Source organism: Odocoileus virginianus, chromosome 19 (genome assembly GCF_023699985.2).
Source record: "Odocoileus virginianus isolate 20LAN1187 ecotype Illinois chromosome 19, Ovbor_1.2, whole genome shotgun sequence".
NCBI lineage: Eukaryota > Metazoa > Chordata > Mammalia > Artiodactyla > Cervidae > Odocoileus > Odocoileus virginianus.
In genome coordinates, this window is record NC_069692.1 from 35,856,113 (window position 1) to 35,874,649 (window position 18,537).

The 18,537-nt window shown below is 39.3% G+C and overlaps 1 protein-coding gene across 1 annotated transcript in view; it reads left to right on the plus strand.

The window, feature by feature from the left end:
- The first annotated feature begins 779 nt into the window (after nt 1-779).
- Nucleotides 780-18,537, plus strand: part of GPR63 (G protein-coupled receptor 63) — a 65,342-nt gene continuing 47,584 nt past the window's right edge. Inside the window, exon 1 of the mRNA XM_070450094.1 lies at nt 780-868. The gene's annotated coding sequence lies outside the window, so the exon portion shown is untranslated. The remainder of the gene's footprint in view (nt 869-18,537) is intronic.

Consider the following 18,537-nt stretch of genomic DNA (forward strand, 5'->3'; position numbering starts at 1 on the left):
GTTGGGTGATCTTTACAACCAGTCTTTGCCGTAAAGCGAAAAAGCCAATGGTTCAAGAAGTCCAGTGGCCACCTGGCCACTGACTATTGGACGAAACAGCGCTCATAGGAAAGCAGGGCATTTAGCAAGTCTCCCATGCCACACAGTAGTGGCACCTTCGGGGGTCAGTCTAGGGGCCCCTGAAGTCTAGTAATTTCAGCCTCCTGCGCTCCCAGGGCTGGGCTTAGACTCTCATCGCTCTGTTGGAGACAGAGGAAGAAAAAGCAGGAAACACAGGATGAAACGCAATTCCAATGGGCAGTCGCCAGCGGCGCGCATGGGCTTTGGGGGCGTAGGTGTGCGCGGCGCCGCGGAGGGGGCGGGAAGACAAGACCCCCAAAAAGGATGGGAGCGGTTCGGAGAAGGGGTGAAGTTCCAACACAGTCGTGGGGCGCCAGCCAACGGCGAGGGCAGCCGGCCGGTGCCGGGTCCCAGCACCTGCCCTATTTCTGCCTAGGCGGAGCGGCGACCGGACCCGGCGGAGAGCGGGGGCGGCCCTCGGCGCCTCGGCGGGTCCTCCCGCCTTCCCCTGCCCCCTCCCCCGGCCGCCGGCCTAAAACGCGGCGGGCGCCTTTAAGAGGGAGCTCGGTTACCCCGGGGGCGGGAGCCCCTCGGCGGAGAGCTAGGCGGCGGCGCTCTCCGCGATGCTCCTCACTTTCTGCTCCCGCCGCGGCTGCCGCCACCCTCGCCGCCTCCTCCTCCGCCTCGAAGCGTCGTTTTCTGCAGCCGGGGACAGAAGTGCTATGTCAGGAAAGTTCCGGGAGGGACTGGCTGGGGCCATGCTCCCCGGGCTCTCCTGCAGGCGCCCGCGCGCAGCCCTTCGTACGAGGTGAGGCGTGGGGTCCCCGGCCCCCCGGGGGCAGGTAGCCGTCCGCGGGGAGCGCTTCGATTCGCCGCGGTGGGAAGGGCTGTGGGGTTGGGCGGAGTGTGAGGCGGGGGACGAGGCCGGTGAGACCGAAGTTGTGCCGGAGAAGCTTGGGTTTTCGGGAAGGTTTTTACAGCTGGACTCGAGGGGTTTCGGCAGCCGGCGCCACTCGGTGGGGCCCGGCCGGGACTCGGTGGCCCCGGGCCCCGCCTCGCCTCCCCTCCCAACGCCCCCTGCCCCGGCCCCTGCCCGCCCGAGCCGTGAGGCCTTCGAGGAAAGCGCTCGGCTGCAGGTCGGCACCCGGTGCCGGGTTTGTCTCTGCCCGGCTCTCCCCTCGAGATGCTGCGAAGTGCTGGGAGTGAGAGGAAGGGGATGGAATCCTCCTGAACTTTTACACTGCGGGCTCCTCACTCCTTAGGCATGCAGTCCACCTGGTTTGCCCAAGTCGGAGGACTCCTTCCAGCTCCAGCAGTTCGGAGAGATCGCCTTTTACATGTGGGTGAGCTCTCGGCGCTGTGGTCCGTCTCTCAGCCTTGATCGGGCTTCAGCATTGCACAGATTTTAGTCCTCATTTCTCCGCCCCTTTTGGGAATTTTTTTTTTTTTTTTTTTAAATCCTGGAGGATTAGGGTGCTGAAATAAACAAGCAAACTAAACGACAAAACCCAACAGTGTATTTTTATGAAATTTACCCCCAAGGCTGACTGAAATGTTCCAAGTGATCTTTTTAGTCCTCATGAAATATTTAGTCTTGATCTTAACACTTAGGAAAGGCAGGTATCCCTTTAGTAGGATGCAGTATTTTTTCTTTTTTTTTTTTTTTGGTGGTGAGATGAGGTTTTAAGCATGTTTTGTTAAAGAAGGATTTTCTGTTTATTGGTGAATTTGGTTTTCATTATATCTTTTTAAGATAAATTATATATTAATATAATTATATATTATAATTAAATATAATTAAGAAGACTCCCAACTAATTTTAGGAGTAGTATTTCTAAGAATCTTAAGTAAAACCTCATATTTCTTGCATAATCCTTCTTGCTTCAGGCAATTTTACTCTTCGGTAAGGTATGTAATAGAAGTAATTATTTGATGAAACCTAATATGTAAGTTCATTTACTGCCCAAATGGCTAAGTTTTCTTTTTTCATGTATCCTGTGGATAAAGGAAGCCCATTTTCTCACATTGCTGGTTCTCTTCCACACCTGTCTATCCCTGTTTCTGTCTTCACTCACGTTCTGTAAATCCGATGTCACATGCAGATCACAGGTGCTGATGGCAAGTCTCTATGCTTTGTGAAGTGTCGAATAGCCAGATTTTAGTGATGTAATTGATTATATCCAGATTATTTTTAAAAATAATAGGATGTGGAAGCTTTAAAGAAAAGTGTCATGAAGTATTTTAAATTTTCAGGTATATGCTTTACATGTAACTTGTGTGTGGAAAAATGTGCTATGGAAATAGACAGGGGGTATGGTAGGAGACAACTTACTTATAGTGGGGAAGTTTTGAAGGAAAATCATTCTAGAATAAACTTTAATATGATAGTTTTTTGTTTGGGATATAGATTTTCATTTCTGAGCACAGTTTTGTTACTCTGCTGTCAAATATGTTAAAAACTTAAAAAAACCCTCTTCTTCTCAAGCATTTTCTGAAAATTTGTAGCAAACTGAGCATTCTTGGAAAAATTTTGCTTAGAAAAAGTCACATACTTAAAACCCACACTGCAGTTACTATTTTGCCTTAAGTTTTCTGGACTCCAGGCAAGAAAATACTGCATTCAGAAAGAATTGGGGATTCTAAGGTGGATGTGACTTATTTCCTAGAACTGTGTGAATTAATATTAGTACCTTGAGATTTGGTATACGATTTATTTGATTGAGATGATGGTTTTGTGAATAATCCTTTTTGAAACTAAACATATATTCACATATGTATCACATATACATATCACAAAATTCATATTTTTCTGTAGATGTGAGTATTCATATATTTCTGTATCTCTGTGTATCTATAAGAGGGTAAACTGTTCAGGGACTCAGTAATACTCCTGCATTAAGAATAGCAGATCTAAAAGATCAGAAACTGAACATGTTTCTTGCTAGGGCTTGTCACTGACTTTAGCAATTTCATCAGTATCACGTAAGTTAAAAGATACTGTGTTTTCCAGCACGTTCTTGTTCTCACACCAGGCTTGAGCCAAGGAGCCATATTCCAGTGGTCCTAACTCCATATTTTTAAAATGGACTGAGTTATCATACAGTTGGTTGATTGAATCAGGCTTTTCTTAAGCTGCAGTAATTTATCTTCAGTAGAGGAATCCTGGCAAAATTTAGCTTGTCAATATAGCGTTTTCTTCTTCTGATTACTTTCAAGCATTCCCTGTTGGTCTGGGACTTGGAGAGTAGACCTCAGTGGCATGGGAGATAAACCTTGGGTCAGTTTTGGTGCTCTCATTTGTGAAATGATATCTTGAGTATTTGATATGAGAGAGATACCCATTTTTACCTGGGAAAATAATACATTTGACACAGTGCTCCAATCTCAGTAAGCAAAACCTTGGAATATTTCTTATCATGTTCCACAGTTGAAGCTGCTGCATCTCAGCATATGTATGAAAATTAGAAATGAAATTATTTTTTAGACATTTTTTTCATTTGCTGGGCATTTACCAGGAATGAGTTTATGTTTGCTGCAAATGTCCTTTGCTTTGTTGCTTGTGGCAATTTTTTTCTTTTTCCTTTTTTTTTTTTGCTACTGTGATGTGTATCAGAGAAGGCAGTGGCATCGCACTCCAGTACTCTTGCCTGGGAAATCCCATGGACGGAGGAGCCTGGTGGGCTGCAGTCCATGGAGTTGTGAAGAGTTAGACACGACTGAGTGACTTCCCTTTCACTTTTCACTTTCATGCACTGGAGAAGGAAATGGCAACCCACTCCAGTGTTCTAGCCTGGAGAATCCCAGGGACAGGAGCCTGGTGGGCTGCCGTCTATGGGGTCTCACAGAGTCGGACACGACCGACATGACTCAGCAGCAGCGATGTGTATATTTAGAATGAGCTCTTAGTGTTTACTTGAAATGGACAGTGCTGTGTTTCACAGAGTTTATTTTGTGTCTTTTCAGCTTAAAAAATAACATTTGAAATGTTTGACTACATGTGTGAGATCACAGACTTTCAGAATGATGGGATCTTGTTCCATTACAGTTTCAGTTTCCTGGGAATTTTCTGTTTAAGGTCAGGCGCGGCCCTGATTTGAACTGGATGATCCACAGAATAGGTACTTTTGCAACCACAAAATGTGGAGAACATTCCAAATAATTTGCAGTGTGGGTAGCCCGACATGCTTTAGTATTTAGTTGGCTTGAGGCAGTGTGCCATGCTTGTAAAAAATGGTTTTTGAAGCTGATAGCAAGCTGTTTCACTCTTTGAGTTTGACACTTAGGATAAAGTGCCTTTTAGCCTCCGTGCCAGTAAATATGGACAGGATTGGTATTATTAACAAAAGTACTTTTGTCCCCATTTCTGTATAGTAGATTCAGAAAACTCAGGCATGAAATAGCTTAATATACTGGAAAGCTCATTCATGTTCATTCAAAATGTAATGAAGGTTTGAGAAGGTTGGATTTTAACAGAGCTTTCAAGTCCTGGGCAAAAGAGTGTATATTTGCAGTTAGGAGGATCATCTAGTGGTCACTCTATTGAAATTAATAATGACACTGTTATTAACAGTATTTCCTTTGAGTGATAAACCTCCCAGGCCCAACTTTGCTTAAAAACATCCCCACTGTGCCAGTCATCTAGCATATATATTAATTGATTCTTAATCACTTGAAACCCTCATATGTCATTGTAGTCATAAGCTTTAGGTACCTTTGGTTTTTGACTGAAGCCTCTTGATTAAGTTCTTTCCTATCAATTGATGGAGCTCAGTCTACATCATTAAAGCTGCTTTTTTTTTTTCTTTTGGGCTGTGCTGGATCTTCTATTAGTAGTTGCAGTAGGTAGGTTTCGTTGCCTTGGGGCAAGTGGGATCTTAATTCCCAGACCAGGGATTGAATCTGCGTCCCCTTTATTGGAAGAGGGACTCGTAATCACTGGACCACCAGGGAAGCCCCTTCATTAAAGCATTTTAAAATACGTTACACAATTTTTTTTTTTTAACATGAAAATGTCTAAGGATTTGCTTTGGGGAGGGAGTGCAGAAGTGACATGATTCAATTCTGTATTGTAGCTCTTACCTTACAAAGGAAGGCGTTTTCACCTCTTCCTTTTTTTTTTTAAGCAAAAACAAATGCATAGGTAATTTTAGAGAAAGAACATTTGCAGGCATTTAAAGATGCTTGAAGTTTCAATCAAAATAAGGGTTTCAGCTCAGAGTTACCTAAGAATAAGTTAATGTCTGTATCAGGTGTTCATTACAGTTTCTGGCTGAGAGTGTCTGCTGCTGATCTAAGTTGGGATCCTGGGAAGCTATAGATTCAAAGAGAGTTGAAATGAAAAGGGGCTAATTCCAGGCATAGCATCTATTGCCTTCCAGAGCAAAAAATATTTGCCTGAGTGTGTACTTCTAATAAAATCAACTTTTCATCATTTTAGCTTATTTTTTCCATTTCCTCCAGGCTATAAATGAAATATGGTGTCTTCATTTTTGATTAACCTTCCACTTCTAAAGTTTCACCCTGTTCAGCACTAGCTTTTAAGACTCTGAGCTTGTTCCCAGCACTTTCCAAATGTTTTCCCTTCTTTTTTATTGAGCTCTTTAATGATACATTATGAGTTTTGAATTGAAGGATCCTCCATGTTCCTTAATAGGCCTTGGTTGAATTTACTTCTACTTAAAAGTGCAGTGATGTTAGTCACTTCTCATTTTTTGTGTCTGTATTTCATGTATAGTTGCTCTTGTAAGGTTTCAAAACTTTATTCTTTATTCATATGCATGAAAAATTTAGAAATCCAGACAGGCCAAAAAAGGAAAAGAAGCATTACACCTATTAACATTATATATATATTTTATGTGCATAAAGAAAAAACTTTCATTTTCTTAAAATGATACTTTACTGACTATTTTGTTTCTTTTAAACTTTCATACAAAGATGAATCACGTCCCATATCATAGAATCATCTTCTGTAACATGTTTTTTGAATACTAAATAGTATTTTGTTCTGTGGCTGTATCATATTTCATTGGAGATATGCTATAATATCAGGCAGTTTTTCCCTTTTTAAAATTGCTGATATATAGCAGTAAATATCTTAAAGCTTAGTTTTTGTATATATTTATGGTTATTCCTTTTGAGTAAAACCCTAGAAGTAGAATTTTGGGATAGGGATAAAGGGCACTGATGTTTTTCATTGACGTCAAGGCATTTTATTAGTCCCAATATAAAATCTGTAGAGTTCATCATAACTTTCCTTGATTACCTTCTATGGTCTTTTTGTTTAGTATAATATGAAAGACTCAAGTCAGATTGCATTTGAACTCAGACCTGACTGACTAGGGCTTTATCCAAAGTAAATAATGCTAGGTATAATATTTACAAAAACTCAGCTATAAGGTACAGCCTCAACACCAAACCATCCAATAGTGCCCAGTTATAGCTATAAATGCTATTTCCACCTAAACAGGAATAGCAGTTGATAGCGTGCCCTGAGAGTTCTCTCTTATTCTTAAAAAAAAGTTTTAAAAACCTATTTGTTTGACCATGCTAGGTCTTAGCTGTGGCATGCAGGATCTTTACTCTTCATTGTACCACGTGGGGTTTAGTTCTCTGACCAGGGATTGAACTCAGGTCCCCTATGTTGGGGGCACAGATTTTTAGCCACTGCACAACCAAAGACGTCCCTCTCTTCACTTTCAGTCTCCTTACTATGTTACCATCTGAACTCCTGGCCATGTACACTGATATATCCATAGTTGCTGTATGGTGGAATAATTAAATATTGTTTCCTATATAGCCATCTCTAAGATTTAATGATTCTATTTTCTGCCCTTTGCTGCCAACAGCTAGACTCTTAATGTCCTCTGTGTGTTTATAGCTCTATATCTGTATTTTATTTATTTATCTCTTTTTCGCTCCCTGTCAGTAATACAGAACTTCATCATAGCCAGAAATTACCTTTTGAAATCAGATAAGTGTCCCTCTGACTACCACAGAAACAGCCACTCCTGGGAACAATTTAAAGGATATAAAATGGGCAAAAGCTAAGAAAAGGACTTGTGTGAAGAACTCACGGATTAATAGTTTAGTGTGAGAGAAATTCTCTTCTTCATTTTTATGACTGAAGTTATCTTTAGCTGTCAGACATGACCCTAATGATGGCAGAATGGCATTTGTATTTTCGTGTTCATTTTTCATTTTTAGAATTTAGTTCTGGCTGTAAAAAGGAAACAGAAAATACACACACACACGCACTCCCAAACATGTTTTCTGGGTCAGTTGTTCTTTTTTCAGACAGTGTCTCCTCCCCTGTGTGGAGACCATGTCCTTCCCTCCTTTTTCTAAGTCCCACCGAGCATCTCTGTTCCCTTTTTACTGCTAGTTGCTTGGTTGTGTCCAGCTTTTTGCGGCTGCATGGACTGTAGCCCGCCAGCCTCTGTGACCCCATGGACTGTAGCCTGCCAGGCTCCTCTGTCCATGGGATTCTCCAGGCAAGAATACTCGAGTGGGTTGCCATTTCCTTCTCCAGGGGATCTTCCTGACCCAGGAATTGAACCCAGGTCTCTGGCATTGCAGGCAGATTCTTTACCTCCTGGGTGCTTACCTGTTTTAGCATTTCAGAATAAATTTTTTGTTTAGATGAGTTATTGTTATATATTGTTATTATACTCAACTTTTCCCTTTAACTCTCCATGGTATAGATATGTGGGTGCATCTTTGGTTGTAATGAACAGTTATTAATAAAAAATAAAAGAGTTTGAGAACCTCAGCATTTATATTTCTTAGTACTCAGTTGCTATGGGTTAGCTATAAAAACTTAGATACTGTGGCAAAGTGAAGTCAAATACAAAAACGACTGAAGTAATAAACTTGATTGCCCTTGGGTAATTATTTCATTCATCAGATCATAAAACTAAGCTTTTAATATTTTCTGTGTTCCTTTTATGATATAACTTTTCTTTTGCATTCCAAGTTTTAAAATCTTTTCATCCTACTAATTTCTCTTGTCTTGCATAAGGACTCAACAGAATAGAAATGATCTTTGAGGCTCATATAACAAAATCTCATTCTAGTAAGGTCTTTGCTCTTATCTGGATTCTAGGTTGGAATACAATTTTAGGAAAAGATCCTTCAGGTAATTTTTTTTTTAAGTGGGTAGACAGGGAAGACTCACATGAAAAGCCTCATTGCATAACATAAAGCATCCATTTGCTTTGTGGCCCTTGTAGAAAGGAAATTTTCTGTTTGTCTAATACAAACTTGAGACTTGTAGTGATCACTGCATTGAATGCTGCCCTTCCCAGTATCTATGTTAAATTCTTATTCTGTTCAGTTCCAACATAATCAGTATTCTGCATATAAGAGGAACTTTCACATTTGTTTCATTAGCCATCAGATAAACTCTATATTTGCACCATTCTAGGGCAATGGTTCTTGCCATTACGAAATCTGTATTGAGTTTACCCGCATGGCGCAGCTGTAAAGAATCCACCTGCCAATATAGGAGAGGTAAGAGACATGGGTTCGATCCCTGGGTCGGGAAGATCCCCTGGAGTAGGAAATGGCAACCCACTCCAGTATTCTTGCCTGAAAAACTCCATGGACGGAGGAGCCTGGTGGGCTACAGTCCATGGGGTTGCAGAGTCAAACATAACTGAGCACACGTGTGCGTGTGCATGCTCATGTACACATATGCACACTCATACACCACTTTCAAATATCACTGTCCTAGGCCACATCTGGTAGAAGAAATCCAATGAGAACCAGGCGTGAATGAAGTATAATAAAACCAGAAGAACTCCACATAAGCATAGACAGTGATGCTTTCACAGCAGTAGTGGTTTTTTTTTTCTCACTTTTTTGTTTAAGAGGAAATCTAGGAATTGTAATTCTCATGATTACGTGTACAGTTGACTTTGGGTAAGTGAATTCCCTTTGGTTCCTTGGTCTTAACTCCCATGTGTCAGTTGAATCAACACTTTGTGAACTTGCAAAGCTTTACTGATGCTTTGGTTTTCGAGTGGCGGGCCAGAGGACTTAGAATCAGTTGCTTACTGACTGGCACCATCATTGGGGTGCTACCAGTGGGGAACCCAGCAACAGATAGCATCACCACTGAACCCCAAATTCATTCTCCCTTGTGATTTTGTGATGCACGATGAGGAATTGTTCTTTCATGTTTAGAATACAGCTATTTTATCAACTTTATTATTTTATTTCTAAAGGTTCAAAATGAGCATTCCAGATTTTCTTTAAAAATGTTCTTGCTAAGGCATGATTTTTTTGATAGGGAGGGAGCATAGTAGGTGTTGGGAGGGGATTTGCAGTACTTTGAATTTAGAATGACAGTTATGTAACCATTTTTACTTAGATCAATGCTTCCCTATTGTTGGACACACAGCAAACTTGATTGAAAATTAAAATTTAGAAATAATAGAAATAGAAATAAGGTTGTATTAAAGGAGATAATTATTTTATTCATAAAGTCCTTCCTTTATTCATGAAAGGATTTAGTGGAAAACCCTTCAGCTATCGAGTTTTCAAGAAATATTTTCTTGAATTTAAAATTATTTGTGAACAATTTGGTTTTAGAAGACTTTTTTAGGACCACATGCATTTAGTAAAATTTTATTCTTGTAGTGAAAGCTTCCTGCTTTTAGTCTTCATTTATTTTCTTTTACTTCTTACCCCGTGACCTACTTTCTCCCACCCTTACATCAAAAAATAAAGCAGAATAAAAAATAAACTATAACTTCAAAATTAAAATATATAGGTATATCTCAGAAATATTGCAGACTTGGTTCTAGACCTCTGCAATTAAGTGAATATTAATATAGTAAATCAAGTCATGGAATTTTTGGTTAGCCAATGCATATAAAAGTTATGTTTAGGCTATACTGTCATCTGTTAAGTGTACAATAGCATGATGTCTAAAAAGCAATGTGCTTAACTTAATTAAAAAATACTTTATTGCTAAACAGTGTTAACCATCATCTGAGCCTTCAGTGAGTCGTAGTAGTAGCACCAAAGGTCACTGATCACAGATCACCATAACAAATATACATAATAATACATATAATTATATAAGCAAAGGAATGGAAATATTGCAAAAATTACCAAAATGTGGCAGACATGAAGTGAGCAAATACTGTTGGAAAAATGGCAGCAGTAGATAGACTTCCTTCAATTTGTAAAAGATGCAATATCTGCAAAGCACAATAAAGTAAGCAAGGTAGGCATAGGAGACCCGGGTTCGATCCCTGGGTTGGAAAGATCCCCTGGAGGAGGCCATGGCAACCCACTCCAGTATTCTTGCCTGGAGAATCCCATGGACAGAGGAGCCTGGCGGGCTACAGTCCAGGGGTCTCAAAGAGTCAGAAAGGCCTGAATCGACTTAGCACACACACACAGGCCTATACTCGTCTTCAGCCAAGTGCTTTTGCATTTGTGCTAGTATGTAATATCATGCTATCATGGGACATAACATTAGAGAATGTTGGAAGAAAATATGGACAAACAAATGAGAAGTTTTATTTCTCTGTTTTCTACTCTTGGGGCACCCTCATCTTACAGCACAGGCAACAAGGTATAATCCTGTGGTTACTTTGTTTTGTTTGTTTGTTTTTGTCCGTTTAGTATGAGTCAGTGTTCTCCAGAGAAATAGAACCGATATGAGGTATATTTAATTTATTACAAGGAATTGGTTCACGTGATTATGGAGACTGAGAAGTCCCATGGTTGGCCACCTACAAGCTGGGGACACAGGAAAGCTGATGGTGCAGTTCTGAGCGCCTGAGGGATGCCGGTGTAAGTACCAGTTGAAGGGAGATGCTTGAAGTCGCAGCTCAAACAAGCAGAGTTCGAATCCCTGCTTCTCGACCTTTTTGATTTATTCAGGCCTTCAATGGATTGAGTGATATCTACTCACTGTGGGGAGGGCACTGTGCTTTCCTCAATCTAATAATCCAAATTCCAGTTTAATCTGGAGCAGCACCACAGACGCACCCAGAAATAATGTTTAATCCAGGCACCCTGTGTCCTAGTGAGGTTAACATATAAAGCTAACCATCACGCTGAGTCTTCCCACTAGACTTGGGAGTCACGTGAGATGAGATATACCTGTTGTTTTTCATTGTGTGCTGTGCTTCATCAGAAACTGGTGGACAGCAGATGCTTAATAATGATTTGTTAAAGGAAGGGAATGAATGTAAAGAGTATATGTTAAGTTGAAAAGTATATGTCAAAGATTTTATAACATGAATAGCATGCTGAAAGGCTAAGTATCAGGTGGATGTTAAGATGTGCAAGTGAGATAATTTTAGTTGGCATATGATGATTCTGTTGACTTTTCCTTTGTCTTTATTTGGTGGCCACTTCAAATATTAAAACTAAAGTCTTCATAGATTTTTGAGCTCCAAGAATTTGAAGTATAACCTTTAGATTTTTCAGAATCTTCCCAAGTTAAACAAATTACTTTGATCAAGTCAGTGGATCAAGTTCAAAAGAGAATTGCCATTATCTCTGAGGATGAGTCAGCTTTGCTCTTCAGCGATCCTGTTTTGAAATGGCATGCCAAGAGCAGAATGATCTTTTGCTCTGTGTTGTTTCTCTTGCACTGTTTTCTAGCTTCCCACTTAGGAAAATGTTTAGTAATTCCATATTTTCCCTCACATTGATTATTGGAATTTGCTAGGTAATAACTATGTTTATAGGGCCAAGGGACCAAGGATTTTAGCATCTTTTTAAAGTTATACATAAAAGTAAGATTGAGACTTTTGAACTGTGGTGTTGGAGAAGGCTGTTGAGAGTCCCTTGGACTGCAAGGAGATCAAACCAACCCATCCTAAAGGAAATCAGTCCTGACTATTTATTGGAAGGACTGATGCTAAAGCTGAAGCCCCAGTACTTGGGCCACCTGATGCAAAGAACTGACTCATTGGAAAAGACCCTGATGCTGGGAAAGATTGAAGACAGGAGGAGAAGGGGACAACAGAGGATGAGATGGCTGGATGGCATCACCAACTCGATGGACATGAGTTTGAGCAAGCTCTGGGAGTTGGTGATGGACAGGGTAGCCTGGAGTGCTGTAGTCCATGGAGTTGCAAAGAGTCGCACATGACTGGGTGACTGAACTGAACTGAACTGATACAAGTAAGATATAGATTAATGTTTGATTATTAGATATACAACTATATACTCAAGAGGTTATTTGAAGTATCTGGTGATATTAAGGTGTTCCAGGTCCACATTCTGTGACATTTCTATTATACCATCAGAGAAATTGGTCTAATTGATGCCAAAGTGGGTGGGATACTAAGGTGGTAGGGATAGGGAATCTTAAAACTCTTGTCTTATACCAAGAGATGATGCTTGGAGGAGACCGTAGCGTTAAGTGTAAAGAGGAGACCATAGTGTAAGTGTATATGTCCCCTGTTTGTTTTTGATAGCATGTCCATGAGTCTCCAACAAGGAGCACACTGCCTGGCACATGGTCGATGCCCCAAACATTTTTGTTGAATTGTCTTGGCTGCCTCTCTCAGGGGTAGTCACAGTCAGCAACAAAAAGTGGTGTTCTGAAAAACAAGGAAGCCGGACTGCAGTTGCATGTGGAGCTGGAGGAATAAACTGGGCATGGTGGTAGTGGACTGTTTCAGACCCACGCGATTTGAAGCAATGACAGGGAAACTGTATCTCTTTTGTTCTGAAAAGAGACTTTGAGGTCACTCCTCTGAAATAAATGAGGCAGAAGCTGGAGTGAAGGTCAGAGGAAGAGAACCAAAGGTATTGTGTCAAAATCACTGTAGAATCTTGAAGTGAAAAGCAAGTTTAAGTTCAGTTTGCGTGACATATGGTTGACTTTCCTGCTGGCTCAGGTGGTAAGAAATCTGCCTGACAGGAGACCTGGGTTCGATCACTGGGTAGGGAAGATCCCCTGGAGAAGGGAGTGGCATCCCACTCCAGTATTCTTTCCTGGGAAATTCCATGGACAGAGGAGCTTGGTGGGCTACAGTCCAGTGGGGTCAGAGTCAGACTCGACTGAGCGACTAACACTTTAACATATGGAAAACGGTCATTTCCGAGGGCGAGGGAGAGAATGCTCCGTGTCAACCGAAGTGCTGGTGTTGGGGAGAACGTGGTTTTCCTTTCCGAGTAGGACTCCTAGCTTGTAAGTACTGGGAGCCGACTCGGTGCTGCCACTTCACATGTGCTGTTTCATTTAACAAGGCCCCAGGGCAGCTTCAGCAACTGAGGTACCCCTCGGTCATCTTTCTGAGGAGGACCTGAGAAAAGGAGAGAGTAAGTAACCTGCCCAGTGACACATGGTGAGCGAACAGTAACCAGGCACTGTGAGCCCTGCTGAGCTGGGCACTGGGCATCTGGAAGGACTTGAAAGTACTCAATAAAAACTTATTTTTACCTCGAGTTTTGGTTCCCTCCAAAGGACATGCCAGAATCACATGTTGTTCAGAGAAGTGGAGAAGAGAGTAGCAGCATTTTTAGAAGAAATATTGATGATGGTGGAAGCATTTAGTTTTAATTAAATAACGTAAGGCCTTGGAAACTTTTGTTGTGCCATGTGACTATTAAAGAAAAATTAAATGTCTAATCCTCATAACAGATAGTTGTGTAGGGTCAGTTGGGTTATAGAGTTGCTTAAGGAAACAGTTTTCAAAAGTGGAGTGGCAAGCTGAGCTGTACCCAGAAATTCAGGTGACTGTGAAGCTGGATGAAAAAAATAAAGCTTTTGTGGAACAGCATGAAAGCAAACAATAATTAGCAGCTTTTTAAAATTTCATTGATTCCCAAGAGATGTTTGTGGGAACCAGAAAAGTGATCTAGAGAGTAATGTGAGAAGATAGGCACTGTTTTTTTTAAATTAGTAGGTAATATTGGAAGAAATATGGGGTGCTTTTAAAAGTAGTGATGATAGATTACCATATTTAAATTTTGCACATTGAAGGATAACAAAATTCTGTTCTTCTCATGTTTCTTATGCCCTTTCCTGATCAGAGTACATTTCTTGCATAATAACAGCACACTTGACCAAAGGATGAGGGACATTCTAAGAACTTTTACTTTTTATTGGTGTATAGATTTACAGTGTTGGTGTATTGATTTACAATGTTGTGGTAATTTATGCTGTAGAGAGAGTGGTCCAGTTGTACATATACACACATTCTTTTTCATGTGTTTTCCATTAGAGTTTATCCCGGGGTACTGACTATAGTTCCTTGTGCTGTACAGTAGAACCTTGTTGTTTATCCATCCTATGTGTAATAGTTTGCATCTGCTAACCTCAAACTCTCCATCCACCCCTACGCTGCCACCCCCCTCCTCCTTCGCAACCACAAGTATGTTCTCTCTGTGTGTGTCTGTTTCTATTTCATAAATAAGTTCATTTGAATAATATTTTAGATTCTACATATAGTGATATCCTATGGTATTTGTCTTTTTCCGATTTGCTTCACTTAGATGATCATCTCTAGGTCCTTTCATGTTGCTGCAAATTGCATTATTTCATTCTTTTTTGTGGCCCAGTAGTATTCCATTGTATATATATATCACGTCTTCTATATCCATTCCTCTGTTGATGGACATTTAGATTGTTTTCATGCCTTGACTACTTTGAATAGTACTATTATGAACATATGGGTGCATGTATGTTTTTGAATTAGACTTTTGTCTAGATATTTGCCCAGCAGTGGGGTTGCTGGATCATATGGTAATTCTGTTTTGAGCTTTTTGAGGAGCCTCTGTACTGTTTTCTTTAGTGGCTGCACCAACTTACATTCCCACCAACAATGTAGGAACATTCATGAAGGATAAGGAACATTTGAATAACTCTTCTTGTCACCATTTTCCAAATTTTTAAACACTGTCTTCTGTTCTACCCATGAACAGTAGGCGTGCTGAGACAGGCAGGTGAATGCTTATTTTGCTTCCTTACTGTCAACACATAAGAGTAGAGTTTTTTTTAAAGGAATGTCTCACCATTAAACAGAAATGATAATGTTTGTATTTCATGTATTTATAATACATGAAAATATTCTTCAAGGAAAAATCTTGAATATAAGAAAACTACTCATTTTATGAGATTTAGAAAATAAAGAAGAGTAAGAAAAAGTGTAAATCACTGATATCACCGATGCTCTTGTTGGTCAGAAACAGCTGTTCATATTTTGATATTTCCTTCTAATTCCTTTTAAGAACTTAAAAAATATATCAAGAGCATGCAGTGTATATGGTTTCATAGTCTGTTTTCTTTACTCAGTCTGCTCACATAATATTTTCTTGTATCTTTATTAAACACTGTTCAAATACAGTTTTAATGGTTACATAGCATTTTGTTATATAAATCGCATAATTAACTCAATCTGTTTCCTTAATATGAACCTTTAGATTAGTTTCATTTTACTCTGTACATGAATTTTTAACAGCCTTATTATATATATATATTTAACATATCATAAAATACAGCCATTTCAAGTATATAGTTGTTTACTGGTGTTTGATAATTTTACCAAGTGGTGCAACTGTTATCTTAATTAATCAGCTTTAGAACATTTTCTCCCCCACCCAGTGAGATTCCTCATGTCCATTTATAGTTAATTCTTCATCCTATCCCTAGTTCGAGGTGACCACTGATCTACTTTCTGTCTCTCTGATTGTCTTTTCTAAGCATTTCATCTAAGTGGAATTATGCAATATGTGGTTTCTTGTGACTGATTTCTTTTGCTTACCAAATTTTTAAGGTTCATCCATGACATAGCATGTATAAATACATTATTACTTCTTATAGCTGGACGTATTTCATTGTAGGGATATACGGGCACACCTTGTTTTATTGTATTTCACTCTATTAAGTTCACACATTGTGTTTTTTACTGTTTTTTTTTTTTTAATAAATTGAAGGTGTGTGGCAATGCTGTGTTATCAGATGATGGTTAGCACTTTTTGGCCATAAAGTATCTTTTAGTTAATATATATACATTGTGTTTTAGGCATAATGCTCTTGCACAGTTAATAGACTACCCTATAGTGTAAACGTAACTTTTATATGCACTAGGAAACCAGAAAATTTGTGTGACTCTCTTTCCTGTGATACTTGCTAAAATTTATTTTTGTAGTCTGGAACCAAACCCACAGTATCTCTGGGGTATGCCTCTAATGCATTCTGTGTATCCATTCACCAGTTGATAGACATCTAGTTGTTCCTAGCTTTGTGCTATAAAGAATAATAATGCTGTGACCATCAATGTGCAGATCTTTGTGTAGACACACATTTTTGTTTCTCTTGGGTTAATATTTAAAAGTGGAATTGTTGAGTTCTGTAGGAGTGTTATTTTTTTTAACTATTTGAGAAATTGCCAAGCTATTTTCCAAAGTGGTTCCATAGTTTTACATTCCTACTAGAAATATATAAGGGTTCTTATTTATCCAAATCCTCACTAACATTTGTTGTTGTCTGTCTTATTTATTACAGCTATTCTAGTGGGTGTGAAATATCTTATTGTGGTTTTTAATATGTATTTCCCTAATGGGCAGTGGTGTTGAACATTTTTTCATGTGCTTATTAGGTATTTGTATATCTTCTTTGTTGTAATATTCTATTCATATTTTTGTCCAATTATCAATTTAGTTTAAATGCTATTAAGTTGTAAGTGTTCTTTGCAAATTCTAGGTACAGGTCTTTTATTTGATATGTGTTTTGCAAATACTTTGAATGTGTTGCTTGGTTTTTAAAATCCTTAATTATGTCATCTGAAATGCAAAAAATTGAATTTTTATGAAGTCCACATTGTTAATTTATTCTTTTGGTGTCACATGTATGAATTCTTTGCCTAACCCAAGGTCTGGAAGATTTTATATATATTTCATTACTTAAACTTTTAAAGGGCATTTAAAAATACTTCTAAAGAATGGATCCTGAGAAGTACAAGTTTTAGAAACTTTTAGCAGTCAGCCTTTTGTATTTGCAGTTTCTGCATCTATAGATTCAATGCTCTGTGGATTGAAAAGAACTAAAAAAAATTTCAGAAAGTTCCAAAGAGCAAAACTTGAATTTGTATGCACTTGCAACTACTTATAAAGCAATTTATATTGTGTTAGGTGTCATTATAAGTATAATAAGATATAAGTAATTGAGAGGTGATTTAAAATATATGGGGGGATGTGCATATCCTAATTGCAAATACTGTGCCATTTTATATAGAAGAGTTGAGCATTTGCAGATTTTGGTATCCATGGGGGGTCCTGGAGCCAATTCCACACAGATCCTGAGAGATGACTATATGCATTTTTACAATTTTTGTTTATTTATTTATTTATTTATTTTTGGCTGTGCTGGGTCTTCATTGCAACATGTGGGCTTTCTCTAGTTGTGAGTGGGGGCTACTCTCTAGTTGTGGTGCGGGGGCTTCGCATTGCCGTGTGGATGACTGTACATTTTTAATAAAATTTTTTTGAAGTATTACATACAACAGGAAGATAGACAAGTCATAAGGGCAAAGCTCAGTGAAATTTGAAAAAATAAATCCATGTATGTAACTCCCACAGGAATCAAGGGAAAATGTTGCTGGCTTCTCAGGAACCTCTCAGAACTTCCTATAAACCGCTTCCCAGTTATTGCTTGTACTCTTCCCCAAAGTTAATCAACGGTTCAGTTCAGTTCAGTCGCGCAGTCATGTCCGACTCTTTGCCCTCAATCTTTCCCAGCATCAGGGTCTTTTCAAATGAGTCAGCTGTTCGCATCAGGTGACCATAGTATTGGAGCTTCAGCTTCAGCATCAGTCCTTCCAGTGAACACCCAGGACTGATCTCCTTGAGGATGGACTGGTTGGATCTCCTTGCAGTCCAAGGGACTCTCAAGAGTCTTTTCCAACACCACAGTTCAAAAACATCAATTCTTCAGTGCTCAGCTTTCTTTATAGTCTAACTCTCACATCCCTACATGACCACCGGAAAAACCATAGCCTTGACTAGATGGACCTTTGTTGACAAAGTAATGTCTCTGCTTTTTAATATGCTGTCTAGGTTGGTCATAACTTTCCTTCCAAGGAGTAAGCGTCTTTTAATTTCATGGCTGCAGTCATGATCAAGAGGCTCTTTAGTTCTTCTTCGATGGTTAGTAACACCATAAATTAATTTTGCCTGTTTTGAATTTTATTTAAATGGAATAATATTGTGTATACATTTTTGTGTCTTTTGCTTAATATTTTATTGATGTGATTCATTGATGTGGTTTGTTGCAGTAGTCTGCTCATTTTCATGGCTGTATAGTATTTCATTTATGAATCCATCACATTTATTTATCAGTTCTACTATTAATGTTCTGTTTTTGGATATTTTTAATAGTGCTGCTAGCAAAGTACTTGTACTTGATTTTTGGTGCACAAATGTGAGCTTTTCTGTTTAGTGTATACTCAAGGGTGGGATTGCTAGGTTATGGAGCAGGCCTAACTACAAACTTACCATAAA